We start from the raw sequence: 23,514 nt of genomic DNA on the forward strand, positions 1-23,514 counted from the left end.
CTTCTCTGTCCATGGGATTCTCCAGGCAAAAATGCTGGAGTGGGTTGCCATTCCTTTCTCCAGGGGATCTTCATGACCCTGGGATCAGTCCTGGGTCTCCTGCAGGCTGATTCTTTACCATCTGAGCCCAAACCATGCTATCCTGATCAAAGTCAAGGTGGGAGACTGAGTGCAGGGCCATTTTCCATGAGCTCAACTCTTGAACACAATTGTCTACTTGGCAGCTCCTTTCTGAGGTCTAACAGGCATGTCAAAACAAATCTCTTGATTCTTTTCCCTTGAAGCTGATGCCTTCTCCAAACATTTCCATTTCATAAGATGGTCCCACTATCCACCCAGTTACTTAGGTCCCAGTGCAGGAACTATCTTTGATTTTCTCTTTCCATCACTCCCCAAACTTATCTGGTAAGCCTTGCCAGTTTGACTTCAAGTTCATCCCCCTTCTCCACCATTATCTCGTATTTCAAGTCATCACTCTATCTATCCACTCATCTCCCTTGGATTTTGCATCTCGATGAGCAAAGCTGCCCCCCTCCAATCTTGAATGGTCACTCTGCACACCTGCATGGACAGGAAGGGCTGTGGAAGTAGCAGTTGCTATCTCCTAACAGCAACCTCAGTTTGGGAGTTGGTGCATAAATACCCTGACTCCCTCACCTTTGAGGTAGGACTATTCTTCGGTGTGTATCGAAGCATTTCCCCAAGTTTCTCTGCAGCATTAAGCTCCAGTCACTCACTATGGCGACCGGCTTAATAATATACCCTTTGCTGCTTGTATTTCTTTGTAGCCCTTCCCCACACTTCTACCAAGGAGTTCCCTTCATCTCCTAAATAAACAAATTGCACTTGAGCTCTTGTCTTAGGGTTTGCTTCTGGGGAACCCAAACTGAAACTCTGGCTTATGGAAATAGCCTCTTTTCTCCTACAAATCTTTCTCTGCATGATAACCAGACAGAAATTCTGAAAATGTAAAGTGGTTCATCTCTTCTCTACTTATAAACTTCTGCTCACTTCCCCTCCTCTTAAATTAATATCCCAAGTGCTAGCTATAGCTCAACATGCTACAGATTCTCATAGCATACCATTCTTTGTTTCTTCTACTTCTACATTGGTTTGTTGTTTATATCTTGAATGTAACAACCCACCCCCATTTAAGGCACTTGTTCCTCTGCCTAGAAAATTGACATCAGAACTTCAGGGGCCAAGCTCCCTTTTAAAATTCCAGTCCAGTCCCAATATCATTCCTTCTGAGAAGTCACTCTAATGTGGTCATGCCTTCCCTCCATTACAACCCTTTGCAATTATCTTCTTTTCATTTTAAAATTTACTTATGTAAATTTTGGCCATATTGAGCCTTCACTGCTGTGTGCAGGTTTTCTCAAGTTGCAGTGAGTGAGGACCACTCTTCTGCAGCGTGCAGGCTCCCCACTGCCGTGGTTTCTCTCGCGGTGGAGCATGGGCTCTAGGTACACAGGCACCGGAGCTGCAGCAAGTGACTCCTAGAGCACGGGAGCAGCATTTGTGGTGCCTGGGCTTAGCTGCTCTGACGCATGTGGGATCTTCCTGGACCAGGTGCGTTGGCAGGTGGACTCAGCCACTGGACCACCAGGAAGTTCTGCAATTATCTTGATATTTGCATATTCATTTCTTGTTCATCTTCCCCTTTTATAAGGGCCCTGCTATTAGGATAGGAACCGTGTGTCTCTTGTTCTCATTTTTGCCCCAGCACCTAGAACAGGGCTTTGAACTTAACGCGCACTCTGATAAGTATTTATTGAATGAACACATGTATGTGCATTGTAATATCTTGTATGTCTTTAATTGTGTCAAATGATGGTCTCTCTGTTACCAGTTATCATTTGTATTAATTATAATTATTTTACTTAAAACTTATTTAATAATTAGAAATAAAACAAATGACTACTCATAAGGAAGAGACTCATTTACCCAGCAATTATGGAGGGTCAGAGATGTGCCAGGCACTGATGGGAGATGAATAAACAGTTTCAGTTCTTTCATGGGAAAATTTGTAATTGAGAATAGAAAATGAAAAGAGCAGAAATTGTTTTATGCTTAACAACAACAACAGCAGCAGTAGCCAGAATTACTCCTCTTTGAGGATGATTTCCAGCACCTTCACTTCACTATGGTCATTGAGCCTCATGACAGTGCTATAGGTAGCTTCATTCTTTAAGGGAGGAAATTAAAGCTTACAGAGATGAAATGTTTTGCCAAAGCTTATATAGCTCATGAGAGGCAACAGTCGGACTGGAGCTAGACTTGGAGCTTCCAGGAAGGTTCCACTGCCTCCCAATGCCTCCCACTGCATCTTTCCCCTGTGCACAGTCTGGGGCATAGAGCAGATGCCCATCAGGTGCTTGTTGACAGGTGAAATGATGCCTACTAACACCTTAGGGAGTATCCTCCATTTGGGAGCCCCTTGGGCGGCTTGACCAAAAGACGCTGCCAGCTGCTGCCACTGCTGATGGTCCAGAATTACGTGGTCACTGCGGGAGGCTGTTTGCTTCTCATAAAGCATATTTACTGTTGAAAATGAATATTTGATGCAAGTGCACACCTGCTAAGTAGATAAGCTACGTTTTCATATGTAGTTAGGTGAACCCATTAATGAAATACACTGGTTAAATAAATAATATGTGTAATCCACTAATGTGCATTGGTGCCTAGTGCAGTAAGCCAATCTTAAACTAACAGCTGTTAAGAGAACCAACTTGTTTAAGGCATGGATTTGCTGTATTTGAGGACAGGGAATTAATAGAGTTCTTCATGGTTGTAAATAATAGATTGGTCTTTGCTTTACAAAGTTAACTGTGTAATGTAGTATTTGTCTTTCTATCCATTGCTTAGATAAAGTCCTAATACGTGTTTGCCTGGGCTGGGAATGCAGTAATTTTGTGAATCAAGTAACATGCACGGCAAGGCAGAGATGAAGTGAGGAGACCATGGACAAAGTGCCAGGGAAGATTAGGAATTAGAAAGGGCAGTGTGCCTGCTAATTGCTAGATAAGAGTTGAAGCCAAGGGTGGTTGAACTCTCCTTGTGTGGGGTGGGATGCTCCAGTGAACAGTCAGTGAACCTACCGTTCAGGAGGAAACCTTAGACTGGAGGGTTACATGCCTTTTTGGTTCACTGATCACTGCATCTAGAGGGGAAGAAATTCTCACCAGCTCCCATAGGCCACCTGCTTTTTCCTCTTACTACCAAAAACCTTGCCCAAAAGAAAGGTAGACTCAGGATGGATTTGGTCATCAAAGGGTGATGTCTTGCTTTCATTAAGTATATTACAAGATATTTATTAAGAAATATGGACTCAAAGGACCGCTGAACCGAGGGGACTGAACCTAGTCCTGCCCTCTAGAGCCCTGGGAGGTACAGGGACTTTCCCAAAGCACCACACAGAGCACACCCTTGAACTGATACCCACCCTTCTTCCTGTCCAGCTTCTATTTTCACATAACCTAATCTGTTGATTGGCAGCCTCACTTGTCATACTTTCTTCAGGGAACACGCTAATTTCTGCCCCATGTGGGTTCCTGGAAAGCTAGGGTAAATTCTCTCCTCTGCTTTCTGGCATCAGCTATAACTGGCTGTTCTAAGACAGGGAAAGATTTGCAGCCTCTCCCACAGAAAACAGCATAGAGCAGAAGGAGCGTGTTACATGGCATGTTCCTAGGGCATTCCATCCATCCCAGGCATTTCATCTAGATTGCTAGGTGTTAAACTCTTCTTGTTTTTTGTCTATAAGCCTTAACTCTTCAAAGGGACTCTTGGGTGAACACGGGGTGATAGTGACTCACTTCCACAGAAACGTAGAAATGAGAGAAACAAGAGTCCTCTCCGAGAGGTTCAACAGTGGAATGATTGTGTCATGCACTCTGCACACCAGGCCTGCGGCCCTCCTCCAGATGACAAAGGCGTCTGCTGTCTGCTTTGCAGCCTCGTCCGGCACCCTCCCCCAGCACTCCATGGCACTCCAGCCTCAAACAGCATTTCATTCTCTGTCCCTGTCTGGCTCATGCCCCTCCCTCTGCCTGAGGCACTTGCCCTCTTCCTTCTACCACTCCCTTCTCTTTTGACTTTTTCACCCCTTCTCTTGACTGGGCCCCATATCTCTTTGTGGTGGACACCAGGGCTCCAGACCCTCTTTTCCTGGTTACCATATGCACCCTTATTTGTTGGAAATGTCAGCAGCTGGTGCAGCTCTCACTGAGGTTTGTTCTGGGCCATGGGGTACTGCCTCCCCAAGGCTGTGCCCCTCCACAGGGGGTGCAGTCACAGCCAAAGACTGGCTGATTTCAGAGATACCAAGGCTTAGCTCCTTTGCCTCAGTTTGGATCCACTTTGTAAGGCCATCTCAGCACCAGAGTTCCTCGTAAGTTTGGCTGGAGCCTTGGTTTCAGCCTCTTTGCAGGCCAACTTCTCCAATCCTGCCTTCCCCACTTTCTCACAGGGATGTGTCCTGAGAGGCCCCTCCAGTCAACTTTCTGTACATCTGTCTATCTTGGTCTATTTCCCAGAAATCCTAGCTAACCAGTTGGTGTCAGGAGTGGTCCTCGGAAGGAGATGCTAAAATGTAAACTTAGAAGTCTCATTCACTAGTTATCTGGCAATGAGAACCTCAACACTGGTGGTAGATGGAGCCAGGATAGCCCCTGGTGTATGTAGCAGGTCAGTTTTTAGGACTGGGCTAGGATGCTAGTGGAAGGGGATGCACTGGCTCATGTAATACAGTAAGTACCCTACAAGTGAATGCGAAGAGTACGTTCACATGTCCAATTTGTTCCTACATCCAACAAAGTCAGCCTAGGTACCCAACTAACACAATCAGCTATAAACTGCTGCTTTTAAGGTTGCTTCTGGACATCCTGATCTTGAAATAAAGATACCGTATTACTATACTGTATATGGGACTGTACAGTAAGGTACACAAAAGCACAACCACTTGTAGAGGATGCACACATGTGACAAGGTATGCCAGACACCTGAACTAATTTATGTGATTGGACATGTGAACACATGTGCACATTGTTGAAAGTTTGCAACCTCAAGGTTCATACATAGGGGACTCACTATAGCTTAGGACTGGAGAGGTGTGAGGAAAATGTACCCATGAGGATCATGGAATTGGTGGCAGTTACTGATTGTCATTGAATGTCACTGAGAGATGATGATAGGCTCAGAGTAGAGTAGAATTAATGATCAATTCTAGACAAAATATGAAAGCCAAAGCCTCCTTGGCAGCATGAGGAAATCCTAATCTCTACCATGAACATTCAGATGTTCAAGCTGGTTTTAGAAAAGGCAGAGGAACCAGAGATCAAATTGCCAACATCCTCTGGATCATCAAAAAAGCAAGAGAGTTCCAGAAAAACATCTATTTCTGCTTTATTGACTATGCCAAAAACTTTGACTGTGTGTATCACAATAAACTGTGGAAAATTCTGAAATAGATGGGATACTAGACCACCTGATCTGCCTCTTGAGAAATCTGTATGCAGGTCAGGAGGCAACAATTAGAACTGAACATGGAACAGACTGGTTTCAAATAGGAAAAGGAGTACATCAAGGATGTATATTATCACCCTACTTGTTTAACTTATATGCAGAGTACATCATGAGAAACACTGGGCTGGAGGAAGCACAAACTGGAATCAAGATTGCTGGGAGAAATATCAATAACCTCAGATATGCAGATGACGCCACCATTATGGCAGAAAGTGAAGAAAAAATAAAGGGTCTCTTGATGAAAGTGAAAGAAGTGAATGAAAATGTTGGCTTTAAAGTGCAACATTCAGAAAACTAAGATCATGGTATCCAGTCCCATCACTTTATTGCAAATAGATGGGGAAACAGTGGGAATAGTGAGAATCTTTATTTTCCTGGGCTCCAAAATCATTGCAGATGGTGATTGCAGCCATGAAATTAAAAGACGCTTGCTCCTTGGAAGGAAAATTATGACCAATCTAGATAGCATATTAAAAAGCAGAGACATTACTTTGCCAACAAAGGTCCATTTAGTCAAGTCTATGGTTTTTCCAGCGGTCATGTACGGATGTGAGAGTTGGACTATAAAGAAAGCTGAGTGCTGAAGAATTGATGCTTTTGAACTGTGGTGTTGGAGAAGATTCTTGAGAGCCCTTTGGACTGTAAGGAGATCCAACCAGTCCATCCTAGAGATCAGTCCTGGGTGTTCATTGGAAGGACTGATGCTGAAGCTGAAACTCCAATACTTTGGCCACCTGATGTGAAGAGCTGATTCATTGGAAAAGACCCTGATGCTGGGAAAGATTGAGTACAGGAGGAGAAGGGGATGATAGAGGATGAGATGGTTGGATGGCATCACTGACACAATGGACGTGGGTTGGGGTAAACTTTGGGAGCTGGTGATGGACAGGGAGGCCTGGCATGCTGTGGTTCATGGGGTTGCAAAGAGTCAGATATGACTGAGCGACTGAACTGAACTGAACTGAACTGAACCTCTGCAGTAGGGCCAGGAAGTATGGAGAATCAGGCTCAGGACTCAACTGTAGGAGGAGCAGACCTGCAGAGAAAGTTGAACCTCACCCTACCAAGTCTTCTTTGCTCAAGTCAGGGCTCTAATAGAGAAGCAATGGGACCCTAAGACTTGAGACCAGGATATCTGAGTAGGTGCAGTTGAGAACCTTGAACTTACGGATTTTCCCAGAGTTATTGGATATCCATAGACAGGGCCTACTCCCCATTGGAGGCAGGTTCTGCAGGTCATGTGGAGGCTTTTATTGAGGCTGGTGTCTTACAAGATGATGCTTGTTTCTCTCAGGGTCTACCTCTGTCTCCTGTCCTGGCAATTAGATCAATCACATGGGCTAAATCCCCCTATGACTTGATTGAAGATAAGCTAGGCTCACTAAGGAGGAGAGGGACCATCTGTTGAAGTGGCCGCAGAATCTGGCTGACATGTACCAGCAGGAACTGGAAGGCTACACTTGGGACTGAATCCTGAGGCACTGAGCGAAGGGCACAGGACATAAAGTTGGAGAAAGGAGATCTATATAGGACCTTTCTGAAGGGCTAGCTCAATTTCAGAGTTCCCTGGAGGAGCCACTGAAGCATCAGCTGCAACTGAATTGCAGGCTAGCTTCTCTTGCTCTGCTTCTCTCTTCCTCGTAGGTCCTTCAGCCTTCTCCAGGTAACTCTCCAGTCAGCTTTCGGGGCAACGTTCCATCCCAGAGTCTGTTCCAGAATCTCTCCCACGTGTTCCTTGTCTCTCTGGACTTCCTCTGTTCTGACACTTGTCACACTTGCTCACACTTCTGTCCCAGTGCCTACCATAGTGCCTGGAATATGGTACATAGTAGTTGCTCAGTTACTGCTTATGAATGAGTAGTAAAATGAATTTGACTTCGGGAGACAGAATGGCTCTCAGGTCACAATAAGACCTGATGGAAAGAATGATTATATCTAAAGAAAGAAGGGGCTGATTAGCTTCAGAATAAAAATAAAAGGCAAATCTTGGAACAATGTTCATCCAGGTAGTAGAGACAGGTGGCTTAGCCATAGGATTTTGCTTATTCTGATCCCATTAAGCAACACTGTCTAATGTGGAGATACAAGAACTGACTTCAGGCAATGAGTTCATTGCATTTCCAGTCAAATGGGTGAGAACGTGCTGTGGAGGTAGGTGCCTCAGGGCAACTGTAACCTGCTGGCCCTACACATTTGGTCCATGTACTTCCCCCCTCTTATCCTGCTTCCAGGATCACCCAATAACTCCATCTATGGGCTGGTTTCTCATATAGACCTGGGAACTGAAGTATTCAAGTCCATGGAGCAGCTACGAGTCTTCTTGTTAAGTGAATTAACCTACATTCTTATTTTATATATCAGTCCTATTTCATGAGTCTGATCCCGAGAGATAAATGTCTTCTCTAGAGAGATGAAACTTTCCAGGGCCAGAACTCAGACTCTGGGTGAACTCACTAAAGTAATGATGCATCCCCCCACCCCATATTGACTATGGGAGTCTCATTGGCTTTTTCCAGGGAATACCCTGACTTCACCACATGCTAAGAATCTACTATCTATTTTGGGATTTCCAGGAAGAGTAGGGCAGGGTCTGGGTGGTCAACTTCCTTTTTACCTCTAATAATATTACTTGGCGCTGGACTTATAGGCATTATTTAGTGAAGACTATGTGAACTGAATACCTTATGGTATTGGTGTCCCTTGGAATGACAGAGTTTGTCCTTTAAGGTGATTGGTGAGGAGGTCTCTGGGGTCTGGGGAATGAGGTGGGTTCTCTGTAAGATTTCATATGGGATCTGAGGATGCCTGTTGTTCTCAGGGTCCCTGGGAGGGCCCCTTGGGCCAACAGTTGAGCTTTGAGTCTCAGTTTGAAAACTAGTGGTCAGAACTAAATCTGTTTTTTGGGGCTGGGAATAAAACCATGTGTATCCTTTAAAAAAAAATCTTTTGATGGAACTAGAGGGTATTATGCTTAATAAAATAAGTCAGACAAAGAAGGACAAATACTGTATGTTATCACTTATGTGGGGAACCTAAAAATAAAGCAAACTAGTGAATATAAGAAAAAAATCCCACAAACAGGGTATAGAAAGTAAATCCACAGGGTAAAGAAAACAAACTAGTGGTTACCAGCAAGGGAGAGGGAAGCGGGGAGGGGGAAGGGGCAAGACAGGGACCAGAGAGTAAAACGTGTAAACTACTATAAGTATGTGTAAAATAAATTAGCTACAATGACATATATTAAGAAACATTTTAAAATAACTATAAATGAAATTAATCTATAAAAATTTTGAATCACTATGCTGTACATCTGAAACTAACATAATATTATAAATGATCTAAACCTTAAAAAAAATCCTTTGTATCTGTTGTGTTGTTGTGCTTGTTCACTCAGTCATGACCGACTCTTAATCTACTATGTATGTAATATTTCCCACACTTTACTTCAGTAGAGACTGAAGGTTAAGTTTACCATCACCATCAGTTCAGTTCAGTTCAGTCACTCAGTCGTGTCCAACTCTTTGCAACCCCATGAATGGCAGCACGCCAGGCCTCCCTGTCCATCACCAGTTCCCGGACTTTACCCAAACCCATGTCCATCGAGTCGGTGATGCCATCCAACCATCTCATCCTCTGTCATCCCCTTCTCCTGCCCCCAATCCCTCCCAACATCAGGATCTTTTCCAATGAGTCAGCTCTTTGCATCAGATGGCCAAAATATTGGAGTTTCAGCTTCAACATCAGTCCTTCCAATGAACACCCAGGACTGATCTCCTTCAGGATGGACTGGTTGGATCTCCTTGCAGTCCAAGGGACTCTCAAGAGTCTTCTCCAACACCACAGTTCAAAAGCATCAATTCTTCTTCTCTCAGCTTTCTTCACAGTCCAACTCTCACATCTATACATGACTACTGGAAAAACCATAGCCTTGACTAGACGGACCTTTTTTGACAAAGTGATGTCTCTATCTAGGTTGGTCATAACTATCCATCCAAGGAATAAGTGTCTTTAAATTTCATGGCTACAGTCACCATCTGCAGTGATTTTGAGCCCAGAAAAATATAGTCTCTCACTGTTTCCACTGTTTCCCCATCTATTTGCCATGAAGTGATGGGACTAGATGCCATGATCTTAGTTTTCTGAATGTTGAGCTTTAGGCCAACTTTTTCACTCTCCTCTTTCACTTTCATCAAGAGGCCCTTTAGTTTTTCTTCACTTTCTGCCATAAGGGTGGTGTCATCTGCATATCTGAGGTTATTGATATTTCTCCCAGCAATCTTGATTCCAGCTTGTGGTTCATCCAGCCCAGCATTTTTCATGATGTACTCTGCATATAAGTTAAATAAGCAGGGTAACAATATACAGCCATGATGTACTCCTTTTCCTATTTGGAACCAGTCTGTTGTTCCATCGGAGAAGGCAATGGCAACCCACTCCAGTGGGTTGGAGTGGAACTCACTCTTGCCTGGAAAATCCCATGGAAGTAGGAGCCTGGTGGGTTGCTGTCTATGGGGTCGCAGAGTCAGACACGGCTGAAGCAACTTAGCAGCAACAGCAGCAGCTGTTGTTCCACGCCCAGTTCTAACTGTTGCTTCCTGACCTGCATACAGGTTTCTCAAGAGGCAGGTCAGGTGGTCTGGTATTACAATCTCTTTCAGAATTTTCCACAGTTTATTGTGATCCACACAGTCAAAGGCTTTGGCGTAGTCAATAAAGCAGAAATAGATGTTTTTCTGGAACTCTTTTGCTTTTTCAATGATCCAGTTGATATTGGTGATCTGATCTCTGGTTCCTCTGCCTTTCCTAAAACCAGTTTGAACATCTGGAAGTTCACGGTTCACGCATTGCTGAAGCCTGGCTTGGAGAATTTTGAGCATTACTTTACTAGCGTGTGAGATGAGTGCAATTGTGCAGTAGTTTGAGCATTCTTTGGCATTGCCTTTCTTTGGGGTTGGAATGAAAACTGACCCTTTCCAGTCCTGTGGCCACTGCTGAGTTTTCCAAATTTGCTGGCATATTGAGTGCAGCACTTTCACAGCATCATCTTTCAGGATTTGAAATAGCTCAACTGGAATTCCATCACCTCCACTAGCTTTGTTCATAGTGATGCTTTCTAGGGCCCGCTTGACTTCACATTCCAGGATGTCTGGCTCTAGGTGAGTGATCACACCATTGTGATTATCTGGGTCGTGAAGATCCTTTTTAAAATAGCTCTTCTGTGTATTCTTGCCACCTCTTCTTAATATCGTCTTCTGTTAGGTCTGTCCCATTTCTGTCCTTTATTGAGCCCATTTTGCATGAAATGTTCCCTCGGTATCTCTAATTTTCTTGAAGAAATCTCTAGCCTTTCCATTCTATTGCTTTCCTCTATTTCTTTGCACTGATCACTGAGGAAAGCTTTCTTATCTCTCCTTGCTATTCTTTGGAACTCTGCATTCAGATGGGTATATCTTTCCTTTTCTCCTTTGCTTTTCACTTCTCTTCTTTTCACAGCTATTTATAAGCCCTCCTCAGACAGCCATTTTACTCTTTTACATTTCTTTTTCTTGCGGATGGTCTTGATTCCTGTCTCCTGTACAATGTCATAAACCTCCGTCCATAGTTCATCAGGCACTCTATCACATCTAGTCCCTTAAATCTATTTCTCACTTCCACTGTATCATCATAAGGGATTTGACTTAGGTCATACCTTAATGGTCTAGTGGTTTTCCTCACTCTCTTCAATTTAAGTCTGAATTTGGCAATAAGGAGTTCATGATCTGAGCCACAGTCAGCTCCCAGTCTTGTTTTCACTGACGGTATAGAGCTTCTCCATCTTTGACTGCAAATAATATAATCAGTCTGATTTCAATGTTGACCATCTGGTGATGTCCATGTGAGTCTTCTCTTGTGTTGTTGGAAGAGGTTGTTTGCTATGACCAGTGCGTTCTCTTGGCAAAACTCTATTAGCCTTTGCCCTGCTTCATTCTGTACACCAAGGCCTAATTTGCCTGTTACTCCATGTGTTTCTTGACTTCCTGCTTTTGCATTCCAGTCCCCTATAATGAAAAGGACATCTTTTTTGGGTGTTAGTTCTAGAAAGTCTTGTAGGTCTTCATAGAACCATTCAACTTCAGCATCTTCAGTGTTACTGGTCAGGACGTAGACTTGGATTACCATGATATTGAATGGTTTGCCTTGGAAACGAACAGAGATCATTCTCTTGTTTTTGAGATTGCATCCAAGTAGTGCATTTTGAACTCTTTTGTTGACTATGAGGGCTACTCCATTTCTTCTAAGGGGTTCCTGCTCACAGTAGTAGATATAATGGTCATTTGAGTTAAATTCACCCATTCCAGTTCATCTTAGTTCACTGATTCCTAGAATGTTGATGTTCACTCTTGCCATCTCCTGTTTGACCACTTCCAATTTGCCTTGATTCATGGACCTAACATTCCAGGTTCCTATGCAATATTGCTCTTTACAGCATCAAACCTTGCTTCTATCACCAGTCCCATCCACAACTGGGTGTTGTTTTTGCTTTGGCTCTATCCCTTCATTCTTTCTGGAGTTATTTCTCCACTGATCTCCAGTAGCATATTGGGCACCTACTGACCTGGAGGGTTCATCTTTAAGTGTCCTATCTTTTTGCCTTTTCATACTGTTCATGGGGTTCTCAAGGCAAGAATACTGAAGTGGTTTGCCATATCATTCTCCAGAAGACCACATTCTGTCAGACCTCTCCACCATGACCCGTCCGTCTTGGGTGGCCCCACACGGCATGGCTTAGTTTCATTGAGTTAGACAAGGCTGTGGTCCATGTGATCAGATTGGCTAGCTGTCTGTGATTGTGGTTTCCGTCTGTGTGCCCTCTGATGCCCTCTCTCAGCGCCTACCATCTTACTTGGGTTTCTCTTAACTTGGATGTGGGGTATCTCTTCATGGCTGCTCCAGCAAAGCCCAGCCACTTCTCCTTACCTTGGATGCGGTGTAGCTCCTCTCGCCCGCCGCCCCTGACCTTGGTCACAGGGTAGCTCCTCTATCAAAAAGTCCTTGGTAGCAATTAAGTATTTTCTCTCTGAGTGTATATAAAATTTCATATTGTAATCGCCAATCCAGCAGATAGAAAGTATTATGTCAGACAGTGGCAGAAGACCAGATATATGACTCCATTGATATATAGGTGTTATACTTTATGGATTTTAAGATGTACATTTTTTTTCACATTTATCATCTCTGAAACTGGGATAAGTCTTAGTAATCAATGTCATATCACAGTTTAAACTGGAAACAATTTCTCTTTCTTAGTATTACATAAAATTATGGTGTCTTATAATTGATGGTATCTTACATTAAAAGAAATACAAGGATAAAATATTATGTAACATTCTTGGTTTAAGGGAAACCAGAGATTAGAATGGTTTTTTTCTCAGTTTTCCCCTTCATACATGAAATATTTTGCCTGATAGAGAGGAAGATAATTGTCTGAAAGGAAGAAATAATTCCTAAAACAAAATTAAGAGAAAGAGAAGCACTGCTCAAGGATGAAGAAAGCTGGCCTTTCTGCTGCTATGGTGTTGGTCAGGGAATACCAATACTGTGCTTACCAGGTGCTCCCTCTGTGGCCATCACCTGGAACTTTCCCCCACTTCGCTCACTCATTAAACCTTACCTCTCCCATTTCTTATCCTCAGAGAATTAGCCAATCTGAGCAATAATTTCTTGAGACTCCTCCATAACAGTGAATTCTAATGACTCCATGCTTTCCCCTTTTCCCTAATACTTTGGCCACCTTATGCCAAGAGTTGACTCATTGGAAAAGACCCTGATGCTGGGAGGGATTGGGGGCAGGAAGAGAAGGGGACGACAGAGGATGAGATGGCTGGATGGCATCACCGACTCAATGGGCATGAGTTTGAGTAAACTCCGGGAGTTGGTGATAGACAGGGAGGCCTGGCGTGCTGCGATTCATGGGGTCACAAAGAGTCGGACATGACTGAGTGATTGAACTGAACTGAATTGAACCTGTATCATGTACCTTTTAAGAAACAACTAGTTATTTTGTTATATTTTCATTTTTATTCCATTTAAGAAATTTTCTTTTCTATTTTTATTTTTTGGCCATGCAGTATGCGGGATCCTAGTTCTCTCACCAGGGATGGAACCTGTGTCGCCTGCAGTGGACATGTGGAGTCTTAATCACTGGGCTTCCAGGGAAATCCCTCATGTGCCTTTTAACAGTGGCTTACTGGAGTCATACTGCCCCAGTCCCAGGGAGCTCCTCTCACTGTGGAAGTTACAGGCATCAGTGACAAGCTGGTAAAGTTGTGTTTTAAGATTATAGCTTTCCTCAAATCACACCATTTATTTGGAATGCTCAATTTTTATACTACTTTTCTGTTTACAAAACATACACTGACAGATATTTTCTTATTAGAGTCTCACTAAACCCTATGACGTAGGCAGGGTAGACTTTATCACCATTTTTTAGATGAGGAAGCAGAAACCCAGAGGGATGAAGTCGTTTGGTCAATGACACTCCATTGGCTAATATTGGAAATAAGACTAGAACCAGGTACTCTGATTCTGGGGCCATTGTTGATACTTCTAGGAAAGAGGCCATTTCATAACTAGATGGGTTTCTGAGAAGCAGAACCTAGTAGGTTATGTCAAAGGTGTTGGTCTCTATTGCAGGAGCCCTGGGAAGCTGCTAGAGATTTTAAATTAAGTATGAGAATTAAGATGAACAGCTTTTTCTTGATTTATTCAAGAGTTTAAGAGGTGTAGGCAGTATGGACTGTAGGAAGGCATGAGTGGAAACATGTAGGAGGCAGTAGATCAGGCAAGAGATGATGGTGCTTGGTCTCGGTATGTGACCATGGATAGGAGAGAGGTAGATGGAATCCTAGAAAGATGGTGGCTAGAGCAAGTATCCTACCACTTCTCTGCTCTTGTTTTAATCCAACAACCAACTGGAGGCATAGTATTCTGGGAAGAGTGTTCAGCCTTCTGGGCAAAAGAGAAGCCTGGAACTGAGGAAACAACCATGTGGCAAAAAGTAGAGTTATGACAGGTAGATTAAGCCATAGAGATCTACTGCCCATAGAAGGTCAGTGCCAGCCCCATGTGGTCCTAGGAGCACCTGATAGCCTATGTGCTCTCAAGGAGCTGAGGTAGAACTGCAACATGGACTGGGCTCCTCCATCTCTGAGAGCTGTGGTCTTTGTTGCCTAGGAGATGAATTGTGGAGGTAATCAGCTAAAGGTTCAGCAAGGGAGAGACAATCCATTCTCTGGGTCAGAAACTGCTGTGCTCTCTAGTGCTTCTGAGTTCATTGCCACTCTTGATAGTTTAGCCAAGAACTCACAAAGAAAAATTCAATGAACCCAGGGAGTTCTCTATAGCCCCAGGGAGCAATACTAAGCAGAACACTCAGAGAGGTAACTGCTTTGGAATAAAACTACTAGAGGAGATATTTGATCTTACTTGAAAAATAATACAACTACTTAAGGGCAGCCATACAACCTTATAGAAACAAACAAAAAAGATCTTCTAGAACCACAAAATAAAATAATAAAGCCAAACAACTTCTATGATTTTTAAATTTAAAAATTAAGGGGGGGATGATCACTGTTGTCAACAGTATTAATGTCTAGATGTTTAAGTGAAAGAAATATTTTAGTGCACACATCAAAACTACAAAAAGACAGAAGTCATGGGGAAAATGAGACTTGAAGAGGAGATACAGGAGACAATATGTGAATAATAAGAGTCTAGGGGAGGTCAGTTCAGTTCAGTTGCTCAGTCGTGTCCGACTCTTTGCAACCCCATGGACTGCTGCACACCAGGCCTCCCTATCCATCACCAACTCCCAGAGCCTATGAAAACTCATGTCCATTGTGTCAGTGATGCCATCCAACCATTTCATCCTCTGTTGTCCCCTGCTCCTGCCTTCAATTGTTCCCAGCATCAGGGTCTTTTCCAATGAATCAGTTCTTCACATTAGGTGGCCAAAGTTTTGGAGCTTCAGCTTCAGTATCAGTCCTTCCAATGAATATTCAGGACTGATTTCCTTTAGGATGGACTGGTTGGATCTCCTTGTAGTCCAAGGGACTCTCAAAAGTCTTCTCCAACACTGCAGTTCAAAACCACCAGTTCTTCAGTGCTCAGCTTTTTTGCATTTCTTTTTCTTGGGGATGGTCTTGATCCCTACCTCTTGTACAATGTCACAAAGCTCTGTCCATAGTTCATCAGGTACTCTGTCTATCAGATATAATCCCATGAATCTCTTTGTCATTTCTACTGTACAATCATAAGGGATTTGATTTAGGTCATACCTGAATGGTCTAGTGGTTTCCCCTATTTTCTTCAATTTAAGCCTGAATTTGGCAATAACGAGTAAATGATCTGAGCCACAGTCAGGTCCTGGTCTTGTTTTTGCTGACCATATAGAGTTTCTCCATCTTTGCCTGCAAAGAATATAATCAATCTGATTTCTGTATTCTGTATTCTGTTGTTGGAAGAGGGTGTTTGCTATGACCAGTGCATTCTCTTGGCAAAACTCTATTATCCTTTGCTCTATTTCATTCTGTACTCCAAGGCCAAATTTGCCTGTTACTCCAGCTATCTCTTAACTTCCTACTTTTGCATTCCAGTCCCCTATGATAAAAAAACAAAAAACAAAAAACCCCATCTTTTTTGGGGTGTTAATTGTAGAAGGTCTTGTTCAACTGTTCAACTTCAGTTTCTTCAGCATTACTGGTTGGGGCATAGACTTAGATTACTGTGATATTGAATGGCTTGCCTTGGAAATGAATAGATATCATTCTGTCATTTTTGAGATTGCACCCAAGTACTGCATTTCAGACTCTTTTGTTGGCTATGATGGCTACTCCATTTCTTCTAAGAGATTCTTGCCCACAGTAGTATATATAATGATCATTTGAGTTAAATTTGCCCATTCCAGCCAATTTTAGTTCACTGATTCCTAAAATGTCAGTGTTCACTCTTGCCATCTCCTGTTTGACCACTTATAATTTACTTTGATTCATGGACCTAACATTCCAGGCTCCTATGCAATATGGTTTTTTACAGCATCGAACTTTACTTCCACCCCCCGTCACATCCACAACTGCATGTTGTTTTCACTTTGGCTCCATCTCTTCATTCTTTCTGGAGTTATTTCTCTGCTCTTCCCCAGTAGCATACTGAGCACCTACTGACCTGGGGAGTTCATCTCTCAGTGTCATATCTTTTTGTCATTTCATACTGTTCATGGGATTTGCAAGACAAGAATATTGAAGTGGTTTGCCTTGCCTTCTCCAGTGGACCATGTTTTGTCAGAACTCTCCACCATGACCCATCCATCTTGGGTGGGCCTACACGACATGGCTCATAGTTTCACTGAGTTAGACAAGGCTGTGATCCATTTGATTATTTTGATTAGTTTTCTGTGATTGTGATTTTCATTCTGTCTGACCTCTGAGAGATAAGGATAATAGGCTTATGGAAGCTTCCTGATAGGAGACACTGACTGTGGGGGGAAACTGGGTCTTGTTTTGATGGGCAGGGCTGTCCTCAGTAGACCTTTAATTCAATTTTCTGTTGATGGGTGTAGCTGTGTTCCCTCCCTGTTGTTGACCTGAAACCAAATTATAGTGGAGGTAATGAAGATAATGGCGACCTCCTTCAAAAGGTCCCATGCATGCACTGCCACCCTCAGTGCTGCTGATGCTGCAGCAGGCCCCTGCCAACCCATGCCTCTGCCAGAGACTCCTGGACACTCACAGGCAAGTCTGAGTCAGTCTCTTGTGGAGTCATTGCTCCTTTCTCCTGGGTCCTGGTGCACACAAGGTTTTGTTTGTGCCCTCCAAGAGTCTGTTTCCCCAGTCCTATGTATGTTCTGGTGGCTCTATTGTGGGGTTAATGGCGACCTTCTCCAAGAGGACCTATGCCACACCCAGGTCTGCTGCACCCAGAGCCTCTGCCCCTGCAGTGGCCACTGCTGACTTATATCTCCACAGGAGACACTCAGACACTCAAACGAAGGTCTGGCTCAGTCTCTGTGGGGTCTCTTGATGCACACAAGGTTTTGTTTAGACCTCTGAGCATCTCTGGCTCTGAGGTATGGGGTTTGAGTATAAATGTGATTTAGGCATCCTGCTGTCTTACTGGGCTTTCTCCTTTGCCCTTGGACATGGGGTATCTTTTTTTGGTGGGATCCAACTTTCTCCTGTTGATGTTTGTTCAGCAATGAGTAGTATTCAATCCTAGCGGAGGTGAACTTTGGTAAGTTTAATGACTGATGCAGGCAGTAATTGATAGAGAGGAAATTTCAAGACTTCTTGTTTGGACAATTGAATGGACACCAGTGCTACTACCTAAAAGAGATTGTCCTGGAGGATAAGTGTGTTGTGGGCAAACCAGGCATGTGGGAGAATGATGAGTTCAGTTTAAAAATATTGCTCTTGAAGAGCATATGGACCCAGAAGTGGAGGCACTGGATGGCTGTTGGATATGCAGTGTTGGAGAGGAAATAACTGAGGCGGAGATGAAGAATCACAAAACACCAACCTAGAATGACAGCTGTAAAAAAGGCATAGATGAGAGCCCTTAGGGTGAGAGAGGAAAGAGAAGCATGTCGGGACAAAGGCAGAGCACTGTGGTCATCCTCCTCTTCCCTCCCTTTTTACTTCCTACTCTCGACTCTGCACTGTCTTCAATGTCCTTTCTTATTACACGATGTGAGACTTGGTGGGGAAGGAGAGGGAAAGAGGGAAAGAAGGAAGGATAAAATGGGGGGGGACATGCACAAGAGAAGTGGGAGGGTGCCTTAAAATGAGAAGCAGTGTCGAATCTGGCTAAGGAGTTATCAGTTTCCATCACCTGAGCAGAGGGGTGAACCATGAGCAGGTCCTCTGTCAAGGAGAACAGCTTCACAGGGAGGCAATCTGGCTCTTACCCAAGACACAAAGGGAAAAGGAGAATGAGCATTTCTTGAGCAACTGCTATGTACCAGCCACTGGATATGCACTTTAACATTCACATTCTCATTTAGTTTCCTCCAGTAGTCTCATAAGTAAGGAAGGTAGAGCTCAGAGAGGTCAAGAAGCTTCCCCAAATCTCAGGTTGGAAAATAGAAGAGTCAGATGAGTCTGCGTGACTCAAAAGCCCTTGCTTTTCCCACTCTGCTGTGGAATATCCATACCAAGAAACACAGCCAGGGATACAGATTCTGACCCTACATGACTTTATTTGTAATACTTTCACTGGGGTTTTAGTGTCTCAGAACATTCAAAGATGTATTTTCTCTAAGTCTCTTCAAGTTAAGTACACACTGCCAGTCTAAACTTTCAATCTTGCTGCTCTCTGCTTCTCCTGTGTTACTGGCCAGCTCAGACAAAGGAAGAAAAATGAGCTATCATTCTTTCTGGAAGTCGAATGACTGTTTCTTGGTAAATAACTAGAAAATCAATCCTCTTTGAATTAAACTCTTTCATCAGCCACCAGGTAGGTTCTAAATCATTGATAAAAGGGAAAATCTCCTAATTCATTGATCAAAATCCTGAGGCTTTATCAACTCAGAATAAGAGCGGCAACATCTGGAACAATACTCAGCGGTTATTCACTCTGAAGAGAAGTTCTTGCTTTCAACTTAGAAAATCCCTAATAGCCTTAGGATTGAGATAGGTGACATTTCTTCTAACTTCATTCATCATCAAGGAAAAAAAAAAAAAAAGCAAGCAACACTGAAAGGGTTTCTTGTAAGTAGATGCTGGAGATTTAACAGAGTAGTAGGTTAACCCTGAGCCCCAGATTTCTGAAGGATCATTCAGATTCAAAAGATTCACCTCTGTGGCCCTCATTCGAGGCACTGGAGTCTGTCAGAAATTTTATCCTGACTTTAGTTTGGAGACAGGTTATTGTAGGCATGTCTTTATAGGTTACTTAAGGACTCGGCAATTGTCCTAGGGTGACTGAACATGCATAATATGCCGTAGGCAATTCTATTCAAGTCAACAATTGTTTAAGCAATGATGGTTAGGATGCTTGTGTCAGGCACTAAAATTAGAGATGAAAAAACTTATGGTGGCCCTTTGCTTACTGCCTTTCAGTGGGTAGACAGGTAAGGAAACAAAAGTTGAGCTTCCAAGTAAAGACAGGGGATGGAGTACATAGATTTACCACCTCTCTCCCAGAACCCCTTAAAATAATTGTAAACTTTCAAAAAAAAATTATAATCTCTATTCAATGAAGAGAATGAAAAATTTCAACACTTTCTGGAAGATGGAAAATAGGTGAAGAGTGATACTGGTGAGGTAGAGAAAAGGAGAGACTACAACGAAGAAGAAAACTTAGAGGCAAAACAGGCATGGGAACAAGGATGTAAGTGTAATTCGAGGGGGAGGTAGTATGTGGGGCTGTGAAGAGAGGAAGTAATCAAAATTGCAAGTGGAACCCTCAACCTCTTCCTCACTCCCCACATTGAATACAATCAAGTCACCTACATATTCCCTCAACTCAGGTAAACAAAAAACAGAAACAAAAAATGGGAATTACCTTTAAAGAAATTAAATGATCTACATGGCAGATCAATATAGAAAGTTCAACATCTGACTAATAATGAGTCCTACAAAAGGAATGCAGATAAAATTAGGGAGAGAAAATTGCCAAAGAAATAATAGAAGCAAATTCCTAGAGTCAAAGAACAAAATCTCCACATTGAAAAAGCCTATTGTATTTCAACATAATCAGTGCAAATTGACCTGAATCTTGATGTATGATCTTGAAACTCAAAATTCAAGGATGCTTCTAAAAACTTATGAAGAGAAAACAAACAAAACCAGAATGTGTACAAGGAAATAAGAAACATCCTGGGGACTTCCCTGGTGGTCCAGTAGTTAAGACTCTGCACTTCAAATGCAGGGGGCATGGGTTCGATCCCTGGCCATGGAACTAAGATTCCATGTGCTGCATGATGTGGCAAAAGAAAGAAAGAAAGAAAGAAAAAAAAAGGTATTTAAAGAAACTAGTATCAACTTTCTCATCAGTAATATTGTATGTTGGTAGTTCATCAAGAAATGTCTTCAGGAAATGTTCTGAGAGAAAAAGAATTTTCACCTGAAGTCCTATACCTGGACAAGTCAAATATGAGGGTAGAATTATTTTTATACTTATAAGAACTGGGGAATATTATCTCCTGTCATGTTTTCTCAGAAAGTTGTTTGAGAATGCACTACCATCTAAATAAAGGCGTAAGCTAAGAAAGAAAAGTGTTATGGACTGTAGCCGACCAGGCTCCTCTGTCCATGGGATTTCAGTAAACAAGAATACTGGACTGGGTTGCCATACCTTTCTTCAGGAGATCTTCCCAATCCAGGGATTGAACCCACATCTCTTACATCTCCTGCATTGGAGGCAGATTCTTTACTGCTAGCACCACCTGGGAAGCCCACTAAAAAAGAAAAAGAAATGGGATTCAGGAAATGATGGATTCAGCCCTGGGGAGAAGTTAATTTATTTAGCAGGTGTGAGGTCTGGCTCAGGAGATTAGGCAGAGGGAGGCTTTTTGAGGAGAAAAGTTTGTATAACATGATTGAGAATTTATTGATTTTCAGCTTCTTTTCTGATGCATTAATAATTTAGTTGAATCCAAGTTTCAATATGTAATATTTTTTATTGTTATTTAAGCTATATTCTAATTTTCATCATTATTTCCTCATTAGTTATTTAGATAGTGAGGTTCTTAATTTCTGAATATACAGAGACTTCTAGTTATCTTTTTGTTATTGATACCTGGCTTAATTGCATTGTGGTTAAAGATACCCAGTTTGATTTCTATTCTTTGAAATATGTTGAGACTTGCTTAACATATGGCTAAAGTGTTCTGAGGGTGCTTGAAAAGAATGTAGGATTTTTAGTTGCTGGGTGCAGTGTTCTAAATATGTCAATTAGGTCAGCTTTGTTACTCGCATTGTTCAAATTTTCTACATCCTTACTGATTTTCCTCTGCTTGTTCTCTCAATTTCTGAGTGAGGTATATTTAAATCTCCTTCTTATTTTTATAGAGTTGTTTATTCCCTTAGTAGTTCAGGTTTTGCTTCATTTGAGACTAAATTATTAAATATGTAAAATTTTCAGGGTGGTATATCTGAGAGAGTCAATTTCTAGGTAGGTTGATAAGAAGTCCAGGGTCCCCAAGAGGAGAGAGGGGTCTGGGGCTCTTGAAGAGGAGATAGGGGTCTGGAGTTATCAAGGAGGAGAAAAGGACAAAGTTTTTATTTTTCTACATTCCTTAGTCTTAGCCACATAAAATGTTTTTTTTTTTTTTTTTCCTTTAAGCCTGGAGCTGATGATTACACAACAAAACAATTCAGTTTGAATTCTGTACTAAGGATTCTGTAACAACAATGTATCCTTCTTGAGGACAGTTTTTCCTTGAAAACTTTCTGACTAATCTTGTTATAATATATACTATGGGAGTAGAAAAAGTAGGAAGTCAAGAAATACCTGGAGTAACAGGCAAATTTGGCCTTGGAGTACAGAATGAAGCAGGGCAAAAGCTAATAGAGTTTTGCTAAGAGAATGCACTGGTCATAGCAAACACCCTCTTTCAACAACAAAAGAGAAGACTCTACACATGGACATCACCAGATGGTCAACACTGAGATCAGACTGATCATATTCTTTGCAGCCAAAGATGGAGAAACTCTATACAGTCAGCAAAAAAAAAAAAAAAAAAAAAGACCAGGAGCTGACTGTGGCTCAGATCATGAACTCATTATTGCCAAATTCAGATTTAAATTGAAGAAAGAAGGGGAAACCACTAGACCATTCAGGTATGACCTAACTCGAATCCCTTACAATTATACAGTGGAAGGGACAAAGAGATTCAAGGGATTAGATCTGATAGACAGAGTGCCTGAAGAGCTATGGATGGAGGTTCATGACATTGTACAGGAGGCAGTGATCAAGATCACCCTCAAGAAAAAGAAAGGCAAAATGGTTGTCTGAGGAGGCTTTAAAAATAGCTGTGAAGAGAAGAGAAGTGAAACGCAAAGGAGAAAAGGAAAGCTATATCTAGTTGAATGCAGAGTTCCAAAGAACAACAAGGAGAGATAAGAAAGCCTTCCTCAGTGATCAATGCAAAGAAATAGAGGAAAACAATAGAATGGGGAAGACTAGAGATCTCTTCAAGAAAATTAGAGATACCAAGAGAATAGTTCATGCAAAGATGGGCTCAATAAAGGACAGAAATGGTATGGACCCAACAGAAGCAGAAGATATCAAGAAGAGGTGGCAAGAATACACAGAACTATACAATAAAGATCTTCATGATCCAGATAACCACGATGGTGTGATCACTCACCCAGAGCCAGGTATCCTGGAATGTGAAGTAAAGTGGGCCTTAGGATGCATCACTACAAAGATAGTGGAGATGGTGGAATTCCAGTTGAGCTATTTTAAATCCTAAAAGATGATGCTATTAAAGTGCTTCACTCAATATGCCAGCAAATCTGGAAAACTCAGCAGTGGCCACAGGACTGGAAAAGGTCAATTTTCATTCCAATCCCAAAGAAAGAAACTGCCAAAGAATGTTCAAACTACAGCATAATTGCACTCATTTCACACACTAGCAAAGTAATGCTCAAAATTCTCCAAGCCAGGCTTCAACAGTACATGAACCATAAACTTCCATACGCTCAAACTGGATTTAGAAAAGGCAGAGGAACCAGAGATCAAATTGCCAACATCTGTTGGATCATTGAAAAATTGAGAGAGTTCCAGAAGAACATCTACTTCTGCCTTAATGATGATGCCAAGCCTTTGACTATGTGGATCATAATGGAATGTGGAAAATTCTGAAAGAGATGGGAATACCAGACCCCCTGACCTGCCTCCTGAGAAGTCTTTATGAAGGTCAAGAAACAACAGTTAGAACTGGACATGGACCAACAGACTGGTTCCAAATCCAGAAAGGAGTACATCAAGCTGTATATCGTCACACTG

This window comes from Odocoileus virginianus, chromosome 5 (assembly GCF_023699985.2).
Source record: "Odocoileus virginianus isolate 20LAN1187 ecotype Illinois chromosome 5, Ovbor_1.2, whole genome shotgun sequence".
In the NCBI taxonomy this organism is placed as follows: Eukaryota; Metazoa; Chordata; class Mammalia; order Artiodactyla; family Cervidae; genus Odocoileus; species Odocoileus virginianus.